Source organism: Muntiacus reevesi, chromosome 1, assembly GCF_963930625.1.
Source record: "Muntiacus reevesi chromosome 1, mMunRee1.1, whole genome shotgun sequence".
In the NCBI taxonomy this organism is placed as follows: domain Eukaryota; kingdom Metazoa; phylum Chordata; class Mammalia; order Artiodactyla; family Cervidae; genus Muntiacus; species Muntiacus reevesi.
The window spans coordinates 283,732,667-283,745,786 of record NC_089249.1 but is presented as its reverse complement, the minus strand read 5'-3'; the positions used below and the strand labels follow the sequence as shown (position 1 = coordinate 283,745,786).

At 46.5% G+C, this 13,120-nt stretch overlaps 1 protein-coding gene across 1 annotated transcript in view; it reads right to left on the bottom strand.

Annotated features, from left to right (window-relative positions):
• MAN2A1 (mannosidase alpha class 2A member 1) overlaps positions 1-13,120 on the bottom strand; it is a 191,308-nt gene that overhangs the window by 160,231 nt on the left and 17,957 nt on the right. The window lies entirely within an intron of this gene.

Below are 13,120 nucleotides of genomic sequence, written 5' to 3'. Positions count from 1 at the left end.
ACCTGGAATTCTGTGCTGAATAATAAGTCCATAGAGAAAATCCTGGCCTGGGGATATGTTAGCATAATTGTCTAGTGAAAATCATTTTCTAAACTATATTATGCAGTAGAATAAAGTCTTGATCCAAACAGCTGAAATTCCTGAAATACACATACTTCCATAAGCAAATTCTGTATACCTGTCAGAGAAGAGTGATATGACTTTAAAAAGATACACTTGCGGTCTGCATTAAAGTAACAGAAATCATAGATAATGTTTCAATTATGCTGACAAGTCAAAGAACACTGATGGTAATACTGAAAAAGACAATTTTCTGTAGGGCAAGAAAATCACTTGTGAGAAAACCGCTTTATTCTTTGATTTGCTAATCAGTTCTAAAGGGAGGCCAGTGTTGCACTGCCACAGAGTGGGAAAGAAGGTCACCATGATTTATTCTGCTTTTGGTGAAAGAGGATAACTGAGTAAAGGGGAAAAAAATCACTGACAGCAAAGACTTCTGAGAGAAAATTCAGAGTCTGCTGCCAGAGAATCAGGATCAGTGCCCCCAAGTGTCCTGTGGACAGAGCCAACCTATGCACACCTGCGGCTACGTTTACAAAATCATTATGCAGCTATTTGCCCCACAGAAGGCTCTCGCTTGGGGTTGGCGTCACGGCCATCACTGGAGCAGGCAGAATCTGCACATCAGTCTTCCTTCCTGGGACAACTGAGAAGAATACATGCCTCCTGTCTCTCTGTGCTTCAGAGGTCAACGCTCCACTGGCCATCTCTAAACCCGCCTCTCAACGGCTCAAAGGCATTCCCTTTGGCTAAATTCCCTCAACACTGCTTCATCAAATTCCCCTTCTAGAAGTAACACCTCCTCAGTAGTATAACATTGTACTAGGTCAAAGGATATGAAATTGCCATTCTCTTAAGCTGGAAATAGTCAAATGTCACCAGTTTCTCAGGCTTCCACTTAACACTACAGCCCATCCAAAAAACCACCTCTGGTGTTTCCCTTAGCCCTGCCATTCCCTTCGAGGGCCCTACCGGTTACCAAAACCACCAGCCGGAGCGCCCCTGCAGAGCAAGGCCACACAACAGTGAAACACTGGCGTCTGAAACAGAGACAGGCTCATTACAGCGCTAGGCAGGGCGATGGGGGGCTCAGGCCCTAAGAGCCCCAAGTTACCGAAAGCTGCCAGCACAGCCCTCTTCTAGAACGGGGAGGGAGGGACGTGGTTAGCTGGCACAGACTTCGTGGTGTCAGATCCTTTGTCCTAGGGGTCAGGTCATGGTCAAGCAACCACGCTCCCTGTCATCTCTCTCTAAGGGACGTTCTCCTCTGTCCTCAGAACAAAGGGCGAGTCCGGTCCCGGCTAGTAGGAGGCGTTTCCAGCGGCAGCTCCCTCAAGGCCAGGGCCCAGACCCTGCCCGCGGTCATCGTGAGGGGCCGGGCCGGGCCCAGGTGGCCCGCAGGCGCCGAGACGGCGGGCCCGGGGCCCAGGCTGCCTCCCTGCACACGGCCGCTGCCGTCGGGTGGCAGAGGTGCGCCCGGGGAAGGTCCCCGCCGCCCCCAGGCCTGGGCCTGGGGAGACGGAGCCCTCGGACGCACACCGCATCCTGTACTCACAGGCCCGGCCCGGCGGCTGCTCGGGGGTCAAAGAGCCGGGCGGCCTGGGGAGAAGGCAGGCTGCCTCTGACCTCTGGCCTCGCACTCTGCCCGAGGACCACCCTCTGCCCAGCAGGAGCACGGAGGGTGGCTCAGGGAGTGCTGGCGAGCGGGAGGGGCCCGCCCGGACCCACGGTGGAGCGGGACCCCCGAGGGGCCCACCTGGACCCACGGCAGAGCGGGACCACCGACGGCCCGCCCAGACCCATGGCGGAGCAGGACCCCCCAGGGGCCCGCCGGGACCCACGGCGGAGCGGGATCCCCGAGGGGCCCACCTGGACCCACGGCAGAGCGGGACCACCGACGGCCCGCCCAGACCCATGGCGGAGCGGAACCAGCGAGGGGCCCGCCGGGACCCATGGCGGAGTGGGACCACCAAGGTCCCGGGGCCCCTGCCTGCTCTGCTCGGGGGCGGAGGATGAGAGCGCAGAACAGTGGCTACGCTACCGGCCGCCCTGGGCTGCCCTCCCTTCAGTCCAAGCAGCCGCTTAAGGATTCCCTAGATCCACAGCATCAACCAGGCCCTCCTAAGGTGGAACACGTTTACTCAATCCAGGGGTAGTTGCTCACGCACTTGAAAAAAGCAAAACACTGAAACGCCCAGCATAGACTCAGTAAGGACCTGCACGTCTACCTCCCCACCTCACTCTTTCTCTCCTCCAACTTCAGTTCAGTTCAGTCGCTCAGTCGTGTCCGACTCTTTGCGACCCCATGGACTGCAGCACGCCAGGCCTCCCTGTCCATCACCAACTCCCGGAGTTTGGTCAAACTCATGTCCATCCAGTCAGTGATGCCATCCAGCCATCTCATCCTCTGTCATCCCCTTTTCCTACCTTCAATCGTTCCCAGCATCAGGGTCTTTTCAAATGAGTCAGCTCTCACATCAGGTGGCCAAAGTATTGGAGTTTCAGCTTCAGCATCAGTCCTTCCAATGAATATTCAGGACTGATTAACTTTAGGGTGGACTGGTTGGATCTCCTTGCAGTCCATGGAACTCTCAAGAGTCTTCTCCAACACCACAGTTCAAAAGCATCAATTCTTCGGTGCTCAGCTTTCTTTATAGTCCAACTCTCACATCCATATATGACTACTGGAAAAACAATAGCTTTGACTAGACGGACCTTTGTTGACAAAGTAATGTCTCTGCTGTCTAGGTTGGTCATAACTTATCTTCCAAGGAGCAAGCGTCTTTTAATTTCATGGCTGCAGTCACCATCTGCAGTGATTTTGGAGCCCAAGAAAATAAAGTTTGTCACTGGTTCCACTGTTTCTCCATCTATTTGCCATGAAGTGATGGGACCACATGCCATGATCCTAGTTTTCTGAAGGTTGAGTTTTAACCCAACCTTTTCACTCTCTTTTGCTTTCATCAAGAGGCTCCTTAGTTCTTCACTTTACTTAGCCACACCCTTCTCCTGTGCTGTGCTCCTCGTAGACACTCAGTCGTGTCCGAGTCTTTGTGACCCCATGGCCTGTAACCTCCAGGTTCCTCCGTCCATGGGATTCTTAAGGCAAGAATCCTAGAGTGGGTTGCCATGCCTCCTCCAGGGGATCTTCCTGCCCCAGGGATTGAACCCAAGTCCCCCACGTTGCAGGCACATTCTTTACTGTCTGAATCAGCAGGGAAGCCCACACCCTTATCTTATCTCAGCCCTAAACCAGCTCCTCCCACCTCATCCAAATCTGGCACAGGTTCTCTCTTTAAACAGTGCTTCATCCCTTCTCAAGCGTTCCCTCTGCATGGTTTTCTCCAGTCATCTTCTCTAAAATAGGCCTCCTCATGTTACACTTCATGTCGGCTTATTGTTTTTGCTTCTGCCACAGTATTTTTGCCTATTTTATCCAAGTATTTTTACCTACCTTCAGCACTAAATGAATCGCTGTATTCAGAACAGGCACTATAGCTGTTTTACTCACCATTGTACCCATGCATTCTGAGGCCGAGCACAGTGCCTGGCACAAAGCAGAACTGAAATATTTACTTTAAAAAAGTGTGCAGCATTTTTCTCTAAGACAAAGAAGCAGTGACTGTCATTTTGTGGCACATACACCTACACTACAAACACAAATAAAAATGAAACTAACAATTTTTAAAGAAAGAAAAAATCTTCCCTGTAACCCTAAATGTAGGTAAGAAAAGAATGAGGAGTCCTAAATAATAGGATGATCTTCATGGACTGTCTGGGAAATGAGAGAGAAACTGATCCATATTCAGCCACAGGGTGATCATCATGACATCGTGAGTACAGCAAAAAAATGTGGCTTCCTTTCTAAAGCAAAGATTATGGATTCTGTACAGTCCAACCAAATGTTTTCAGGTTTCACAACCATCAGTAACTGTGGCTCAATGAGCTATGATTTTCAGCTGACAAGGGTGACTTGAGGGCGTTTGAATTCAGAACCCTGAGACAATTCTAGAATCCCTCCTACCATGTTAGTGATATGAAATCTTCACACAACCAAATCAAACTTACAATTAAGGGAACTCCAGAGGAAATAATATTACACGTATATAACCAGCATTCTAAAGAGGCAGCATTCTAAAGAAAAAAGCTTTCCCCATGGTATGCTTGTGTGTACACCTGATGCTTTTTCCCCTTTAAATATAATTTGTTAGAGTCAGCTGTCACTCCATCACACCAAGATTTTTCTGCCTTTGGACTCTTGCACTGAAGGGCCCTTCGTCTACTGAGTGCTGTTGGTCAGCAGGCTCCAAGAGTGACCATTGAGCCTCACTGTGAAGGCCGCTCAAGAGCGCAAACCCCGGGACCCACCTAGCGTGCCACGCAGGCCCAGAGACTGCGATGCTTATGCCCCACGGGTGACGCTGAAGCCACACATCTCGGTGCGATACCAGGGGTCCCCAGCCTCCAGAATCTGATGCCTGATGATCTGAGGTGGAGCTGAGGCAGTAATAACAAAGGGCACAATATATGCGAGGCACCTGAATCATCCCGAAACCATAGTCCTGACCTCGGTCAGTGGAAAACTGTCTTCCACAAAACCAATCCCTCCCAAAAAAATGGGAGGCTGCTGCCTAAGAGGAAGCAGCAGACAATCAACCATTTGGAAGATCATCCCTCAACTCCCCACAGGGTGACGTGAATTCACAGAGCTGCACGGGTTCGATAACCCGTTTAAACCAGACAGTAACGCTCACCCACCTCACGGTCTTGTGGTAGGAGATCACATTTGTATTTTCAATAGCAACAAATAATGATTACTTTTATTTTTAATGACTCCTTTTACCAAATAAAGGCAAAACCAGTTTAGCTAAAAAGTTAAAGTACATGGGTTCTGGATCACACTATTTGGGCTCTAGTCCTAGTTTCAGCACTTTCCTGCACTTTCCTGTGACCTTGAGAAAGTAGCTTAACTATTGGAAGCCTCATTTCCTTACAGGCAAAATGTAGTGCTAATCCCATTGCTTGCAATGGTTATAAACAAATTAGCACTGAGTCTGCCATCAAGGGGAAGGGCCCCCCTGGTGGCTCAGACAGTAAAGAATCTGCCTGCGATGCAGGAGACGCAACAGACCCGGGTTTGATCCCTGGGGCAGGAAGATCCTCTAGAGAAGGGAATGGCTACCCACTCCAGTGGTCTTGCCTGGAGAATCCCATGGACAGAGGGGTCTGGCGGGTTCCAGTCCAGGGGGTCACAAAGATTGAGACACAACTGAGTGACTAGCACTTTCACTTTTGCTACTAAGTAAACACTCAGGAAGACATCACTGCTACTACTGCTCTAACAAGGGTCTGGCTTTCTAAAATTACGCTGAAGGGAGCAACAACTGTGATTAGGAGCAGACTCTAAAGCCACGTCAAACGAGTGGCGTCACCAAAACAGCAGCATGGAAGACCCTCACCCCCATCTTCCCACAAAGATCAACAATTAGACAGTTGTCCACAAGCAAAATTGTTCTGGGAGAGCTCTGGAGGCTACTTACAGAATTTCAGCAACCTGGTGGAACAAAAAGCCCCCGAGAGTACCACCCATAAAAAGAAGGACTGCAGCATCACTGTGCTGCCTCATCCCATCCCCCAGGCTGGCGCTGCTCGAGGCCAAGAGGGAACCCACAGCTGGCAGAGTTCCTCTTTCTGGGAAAGGGAAGCGGGGTGAGGGGCCGCCGTCCTCAGTGCTCTGGAGCACTGCGTGGGGAGGCGCACCGAGGCTGCGAGACACGGGCGAGGGCGGGCTGCGGGAGCAGTCACACAGCCGGAGCGGAGCGGCTCCGAGGCCTGTCTCCCAGAGAAAGCCGCGGCTGCCCCGAAGGAGCCCACGGCCAGCACGGCAGCTGCAGGAGCCCCGCAGAGCCCACCAGCTCTCGCCCGCAGGCGGGCACGCCCGAGCCCCCTCCTGCTCCCCCCACGCAGCCTCTCTGGAGCCCGGGAGCCGCACCTGCCGCCACCTCTGGCCTCCGGGGCGGCCAGCACGGCCCCGCTGTCTCCGCACAGGGCACTGTCCCCGCAGCGGCGTGTCAGCCAGGATGAGGCCCCGTCTGCTGTCACCCCCCACCCCCGCCAGCTGTCACCTCGGCGACGCCTGCCTGCCCGTCCCCAGCCCCCGCCGCACGCCGGCCGTGGGGCCGAGCCGTCCCCACAAACACCAACAGCCAGGAGGCCTGCAGCCACCTGCGCACCCAGAGCCGGCTCCAGCTCTGCTGCCTGCCGTGGCCCCACAGCCACACGCCCGGCCGCCGCCCTGCTCCCCGCAGCTGGCCCCACAGCCAGATGCGTGCACGCCCCCACGCTGGCCGTCATGCCGTGCGGTCTGAGGCACAGCCATGGAACCCAGGAGGGCCCCTTAGGACTCACCGCCCTGGAGCCCTCCTCAAACACCTGCGGCACTCACCAGAAGCCACGGAGAGCAGGGCTACGGAACGCAGGGCCCGAGGCTAAAGACAGCACACCACCCCCAAAGCTACTGATGCGGCCGCACACGGCGGCACTGAGGCCCTGCCCTACTAGGCTGGGCCGCCACGCTCCAGCATGTCCACGCACAGGCCGAGGCTTCCCGCACTGAGGTCAGGCCACGGGGCTTGGGAGAGCACACTGCTTCTTCAAATGCAGGGACCTTTACTAGGCTACAGGGAACACAGTCAGGGAAGGGTGACTCCATCACAGGAACACAGTAAGCCCCTAGTAACTAGTCCCAAACAAAAGAAGGTACAGGAATTGCCCAACAAATAATTCAAAATACTTGTTGAAAAGGTGCTCAGAGTTACAAGAGAACACAGATAAGCAACATAAGAATATCAGAAACACAATACAACAACAAAATAAGACGTTCAGTAAAGAGAAGGAAATACATGGAAGAGCCAAACAAGAAGTTCTGACCTGAAGAATACAATGATCAGTAAAAAGTTCGAACATCAGACTTGACCAAGCAGAAAAAAGAATATGCAAGCTCAAAGATAGATCTACTGAAATCATCCTATCAGAGGAGAAAAAGAAAAAGGAATGAGAAAGAATTTTAAAAGCCTACATGTTCTGTGGGATACCAGTAAAAGGCCCAGTCTGCAAATTACTGGAGTTTGAGAAGGAGAAGGATGCAGAAAGCTTACTGAATGAAATAATGGCAGAGAACTTTCCCAAACTAAGGAGAGATGTGGATCAGGTTCATGAAGCTAACAGGTCACCAAATACACTTAAAGAGATCCACACCAAGACATAGTATAATAAAATTGACAAAAGTCAAAGACAAAGAAAAATCTAAAAAGCTGGAAGAGAAAAAAAAAAACCCTATAAATTTTAGGGGAATCCCCCATTAGGCTACTGGTGGACTTCTAAGCAGGAATCTTAGATATCTTACAGGGCAGGAGAGAGTGGGATGATAAATTTAAAGTGCTAAAAGAAGAAAACTGCCAACCAAGGATACCTTACCAGGCAGAGCTGTCTTTCAGAAATGGAGAGGAGATAAAGACTATCCTAGACAAACAAAAATTAAGGGAACTTATTACCACAACACCTGTATTATGAGAAATGCTGGGGAAAAGCCTGCAAGCTGAAGACATACTTATTAGTAACACAAAAACATAGAAAACGCAAAACACACTGGTAAGGGTAAGTATGTAGTCAAACTCAGAATATTCTTAGCAGTAGCCTGTAGTGTTACCCCTAATTCAAAAAAAAGTTAAAGAACAAGAGCATTAAAATAACTATTAGCTACAGTAATTTGTCAGTGGATAAACATTATAAAAAGAGGTAAGTCATGACATCAAAACATCAAAAGGGTAACAGGAGTAAAACAAACTCCTTTACTTCAAAAGGAGCAAAAGGGTAAAAGCTCTGGTCTGTGATCAAGATTAAGTTGTCATCATGGTAAAACAGACTGTTACAACTACAGAACCTTTCATGTGAGCCCCATCCTCATGGCAACCACAGAGCAAAATGCTACAGCAGATTGGCAAAAGACAAAGAGAAGAGAATCAAAGCATAATGCTACAGAAAATCAAGTTACAGAGGAAGGAACAGGGGAGGAATAAAGAACAAGGGAACTACAAAAGAGCCAGACAACAAAGTGACATTAGTAAGCTCTTACCAATTAGCAATTACTCTAAATGTAAATGGATTGAATATGCCGATTAAAAACCAGAGTGGCTGGATGGACGAAAAGCAAGACCTAACTAAATACTGCCTACACAACACTCACCTCTGCTTTAAGGAGGCACGCAGATTCAAAGTAAAGAGGCAGAAAAACACATTCAGGAGAATTCCCTGGTGGTCCTGTGGCTGGGACTCAATGATTTCACTGCCAGGGCCCAGGTTGGATCGATGGCAGGGGAAATATGATCCCACAAGCTGTGCAACTCAGTCAAAAAAATTAATAAATAAACTAGCAATTTTTTTGAAAAAAGATATTCTGTGCAAATAAAAACCAAAACTGAAGTATAATTCTATCAGACAAAATAGACTTTAAGCCAAAAATGGTAAAAAGAAACAAAAAAGTCACCATGTGTCGATAGAGTAATCAATTAGTCAAGAAGATAGAACAATCTTAAATATATATGTGCCCAACATTGGAGCACCAAAATATATTAAAAGCAATTATTAACAGACCTGAAGGAAAAACAGACAATACAGTAACTGTAGGGGACTTTAATGTTCAAGCTGGATTTAGAAAAGCCAGAGGAACCAGAGATCAAATTGCCAGGATCCACTGGATCATCCAAAAAGCAAGAGAGCTCCAGAAAAACATCTACTTCTGCTTTATTGACTATGCCAAAGCCTTTAACTGTGTGGATCACAACAAACTGTGGAAAATTCTTAAAGAGATGGGAATACCAGACCACCTGACCTGCCTCCTGAGAAATCTATATGCAGGTTCAGAAGTAACAGTTAGAACTGGACATGGAACAACAGATTGGTTCCAAATCAGGAAAGGAGTATGTCAAGGCTGTATACTGTCACCCTGCTTATTTAACTTATATGCAGAGTACATCATGAGAAACGTTGGGCTGGATGAAGCACAAGCTGGAATCAAGATGGCTGGGAGAAATATCAGTAAACTCAAATATGCAGATGATAGCACCGTTATGGCAGAAAACGAAGAACTAAAGAGCCTCTTGATGAAACTGAAAGAGGAGAGTGAAAAAGTTGGCTTAAAGTTCAACATTCAGAAAACTAAGATTATGGCACCCTGCCCAATCACTTCATGGCAAATAGATGGGGAAACAATGGAAACAGTGACAGACTTTATTTTGGGGGGATCCAAAATCACTGCAGATGGTGACTGCAGCCATGAAATTAAAAGATGCTTGCTCCGTGGAAGGAAAGTTATGACCAACCTAGACAGCATATTAAAAAGCAGAGACATTACTTTGCCAACAAAGGTCCATCTAGTCAAGGCTATGGTTTTTCCAGTGGTCATGTATGGATGTGAGAATTGGACTGTGAAGAAAGCTGAGTGTCGAAAAATTGATGCTTTTGAACTGTGGTGTTGGAGAAGACTCTTGAGAGTCCTTTGGACTGCAAGGAGATCCAACCAGTCCATCCTAAAGGAGATCAGTCCTGGGTGTTCATTGGAAGGACTGATGTTGAAGCGGAAACTCCAATACTTTGGTCACCTGATGTGAAGAGGTGACTCATTAGAAAAGCCCCTGATGCTGGGAAAGACAGAAGGTGGGAGGAGAAGGGGATGACAGAGGATGAGATGGTTGGATGGCATTACCACTCAATGGACATAGGTTTGAGTAAACTCTGGGAGTTTGTGATGGACAAGGAAGCCTGGAGCGCTGCAGTCCATGGGGTCTCAGAGAGAGTTAGACATGACTGAGCGACTGAACTGAACTGAACTGGGGGACTTTAATACTCCACTTTCAACAACTGATAGATCATCCAGACAGAAAATCAACAAGGAAACATTGGTCTTGAGCCATACTTTAGAACAAACGGATCTAAGACACGTATGGAACATTGCATCCAATGGCAGCAGAACACATACTCTCTCTGAGCACACGAGGAACACTCTAGCACAGATGATACGATAGGCCACAAAGCAGGTCAGTAAATTTAAGAATACTGAAAGCACATCAAGTATCCTTTCCCACCAGAATGGAGTCTAACTAGAAACTAACTAGAAATCAACTGACTGGAAGAATCCTGGAATATTGACAAATATGTGGAAATTACATAACACACTTCTGAATGACTGATGGGTCAAAGAAGAAACCAAAGGGAAATCTAAAAATACCTTTATACAAATGAAAATGGAAACACAGCATACAAAAACCCAGTAAATGCTGCAAAAAGCAATTCTAAAAGGGAAATTTATAGTGATAAATGTCTACATAAAGAAAAGGAAAGATCTCAAACAATTTAACTTTACAACTCAAGGAATAGAGAAAGGAAAATAAACTAAGCCCAAAGCTAGCAGAAGGAATTAACAAATATTAGAGCAGAAACAAATGGAAAGATATTTCTTGTTCACAAGTTAAAAGAACAAATATTGTTAATATGTCCATATTACCCAATGCCACCCCTATCAAAATTCAATGCAATCTCTATCAAAATTCCAAAGGCATTTTTGACAGAAATAGAAAGAACAATCTTGCAATCTGTATAGAATGATCAAAGACCTCAAAAAGCCAAAGCAATCTTGAGAAAGAAGAATAAAGCTGGCATTTCCTGATTTCAAGCTGTACTACAAAGCTACAGCAATCCAAACAGTATGGTACTGGCATAAAAAGTGACCCACGGGCAGTGGAACAGAATCAGAAGCTCAGAAATAAAATACTCACATATATGGTCAACCAATATTTAGTAAGGGAGGCAAAAATATTCAGTAGGGAAAAGACATTTTCTTCCACAAATGATGTTGAGAATAATGAAAAACCACAAGCAGAAGAACTGAATTAGACCCCTATTTTATACCAGTGAAATGGACTCAAACGTAAGAAATGAAACGATAAAACCCCTAGAAGAAAACATAGGGAAAATGTTTGACATTGGCCTGGGCAACCATTTTTTGGATATGACCCCAAAAACACAAGCAGCTAAAGCAAAATTAATAAATCGGACTACATCAAACTAAAAAGTTTCTGCATAGCAAAAGAAGCAAACAACAAAACAAAAAAGCCACCTATGGAACAAGAAAAAAATACTTGCAAACATATATCTAATAAGGGATAAATACCCAATACATAGACAACTCATACAATTCAGTATTTAAAAAACAAATCTGATTAAAAATTGGGCAGAGAAACAGCTATTTTTCCAAAGATGACATATAGATGGCCAAGAAGTACATAAAAAGGTGCTCAGCCTCACTAATCATCAGGGAAACGCACATCAAAACAACAATATCACCTCTTAATGGGTAGAACGTTGTCAAAAAGACATGAGGTAGCAAGTGTTCGTGAGGGTGTAGGGAAGAGAGAACCTCTGTGCATTCTCAGTGGGAATGTAAACTGTACAGTCATTATGGAAAACAACATGGCATTTCCTCAAAAAATTAAAAACAGAACTACTATAGGATCCAACAATGGCACTTCTGGGTATGTATAAAAAGGAAATGAAAATAGGATCTCAAAGAAATGTCTGCATCCCCATGATCACTGCAGCATTGCTCACAACAGCCAAGACAACACAACAATCTAAGTGTCCATCAGCAGATAAAGAAAATGTGGTACACACAGACACACACACACATACACACAGACACATACACAAACACATACACACACGCATACACACAGACACATATACACACATGCACACACATGCATACACACACATATACACACACAGACACAAACACACATGCATACACACATATATACACACGCATATACACACACACAGACACATACACAAACACATACACACATGCACACACAAACACACATGCACACACATACACACACATGCACACACATTTGCGCACACACGCACACACACCCTCAGTCATGAAAAAAGGAAGGAAACCCTCCACCTGTGATAAAACAGATGAAATGTGAGGGCATTATGCTAACTGAAGTCAGTCAAGGAAATACATATAGTATGTAGTGTCGTTTACATGTGGGATCTGAAACACCACAGAAACACAGAGCAGACTGGCAGGCACTCGGGCTTGGCAGAGGAGAAAACGGGGACACGCTAATTAAAGGGGGTAAACTAGCAGCTGTAAGCTGAGTACCTCCTGGGGATCTAATGTACAGCATGATGACCACAGCTAAAGATACCGTGTATGTATGCTTTCTCACCACAAAAGAGAAACAGTGAGTACGTGAGGTGACGGATATGTCGACAAACATTATTGCACTATACATGTATCAAATGACCACTTGTACACCTTAAACTTAAGTGCTATATGTCAGTTATTTCTCAATAAAGCTGGAAAATAAAACAGGATAAAAATAAAACCAAGTCAAATTTGAATTATGATTCCACTATAAATTGTTCTGTAACCTCGGGTAAATTACATAATTTCTCTGCTTCAGTTTCCTCATCTGTAAAACAGGGATCACAAGTAAGAACTAACCCATAGGACAGTTATGAGTGTTAAGTGAGCGTTCATACACAAATCAGGTTAAATTGCACCTGGTGTGGGAGGCGGAATGGCCTCCCAAAGATGTCCGTGTCCCAATTCCTGAAATCTGTGAGTCTGTTACTTTTCATGGCAAAACAGACTTTGCTGATGTGATTAGCTTAAGGTTTTTGAGATGGAGAGAGTGTCCGAGAATATTCAGGAAGCCCAAACACAATCACATAAGATGGAAAAGAAGGTGACGCCGGGTCAGAGTCAGAGGAGACACGGAGACAGAACAGGAAGCCTAGTGATGCTGAGTGGGAAGGGACCGTGCAGCAGTGACACTCACAGGCTCCAGAGGCTGACAGGGGTGAGGAAACAGATTCTTTCATAAAGCCTCCAGAAAGAGGTGGTGCCGCCAGCATCTTGATTTTAGTCAAGTAAGACCTATTTCAAACTTCTGACCTGCAGAACTATAGGATAATACATTTTTTCTTG